We start from the raw sequence: 1,464 nt of genomic DNA on the forward strand, positions 1-1,464 counted from the left end.
GAAGACACAAAGAAATGGAAAAATGTTCCATGCTCATGGATCGGAAGAACAAATATTGTGAAAATGTCTATGCTATCTAAAGCAATCTACACATTTGATGCAATCCCTATCAAAATACCATCCATTTTTTTCAAAGAAATGCAACAAATAATCCGAAAAGCTATAATGAACCAGAAAAGACCTCGAATCGTCAGAGGAATTTTGAAAAAGAAAGCCAAAGTTGGTGGCATCACAATTCCAGACTTCAAGCTCTATTACAAAGCTGCCATCGTCAAGACAGTATGGTAGTGGCACAAAAACAGACACATAGATGAATGGAACAGAACAGAGAGCCCAGAAATAGACCCTCAACTCTATGGCCAACTAATCTTTGACAAAGCAGGAAAGAATCTCCAATCGAAAAAAGACATCCTCTTCAACAAATGGTGTTGGGAAAATTGGACAGCCACATGCAGAAGAATGAAACTGGACCATTTCCTTACACCACACACACAAAATAGACTCAAAATGGATGAAAGACCTCAATGTGAGACAGGAATCCATCAAAATCCTAGAAGAGAACACAGGCGCACCAACTTCTTCATAGACACATCGCCAAAGGCAAGGGAAGCAAGAGCAAAAATGAACTATTGGGACTTCATAAAGAACAAAACCTTTTGCACAGCAAAGGAAACAGTCAACAGAACCAAAAGACAACTGACAGAATGGGAGAAGATATTTGCAAATAACATATCAATCAGATAAAGGGCTAGTATCCAAAATCTATAAAGAACTTAAGAAACTCAATACCCGGCCAACATCCAATAAACAATCCAATCAAGAAATGGACATGGAGCACGGCTGGAAAGGGGGCCTCCCCATCGCCCATCACACAATGCACATTTGTGGGGAACCTGGTGCTAAACCATTCGTAGACAACCTGCTTCTGGGTCAGGGTTTCATACGTAGCAGAGCAGCTCCCTCGCTGCAATCTATTGAAAGTCAGCCCTCGACACAAGGGTTTGTACAAGATGAAAAAAGAAAAAAATTAAGATATTAAAAAAAAAGAAAGAAAGAAATGGGCAGAAGCTATGAACAGACATTTATGCAAAGAAGACATTCAGATGGCCAACAGACACATGAAAAAGTGCTCAACATCACTCGGCATCTGGGAAATGCAAATCAAAACCACAATGAGATATCACCTCACACCAGTCAGAATGGCTAAATTAAACAAGTCAGGAAACGACAGATGTTGGCGAGGATGCAGAGAAAGGGGAATGCTCCTACACTGTTGGTGGGAATGCAAGCTGGTGCAGCCACTTTGAAAAACAGCATGGAGGTTCCTCAAAAACTTGAAAATAGAGCTATCTTACTAGCCAGCAATTGAACTACTGAGTATTTACCCTAAAGATACAAATGTAGGGATCCGAAGGGCACGTGCATCCGAATGTTTATAGCAGCAATGTCTACAATAGCCAAACT

The sequence above is a fragment of the Lontra canadensis genome, unplaced genomic scaffold (genome assembly GCF_010015895.1).
Source record: "Lontra canadensis isolate GAN:19392208 unplaced genomic scaffold, GSC_riverotter_1.0 scaffold33, whole genome shotgun sequence".
NCBI classification, from domain to species: domain Eukaryota; kingdom Metazoa; phylum Chordata; class Mammalia; order Carnivora; family Mustelidae; genus Lontra; species Lontra canadensis.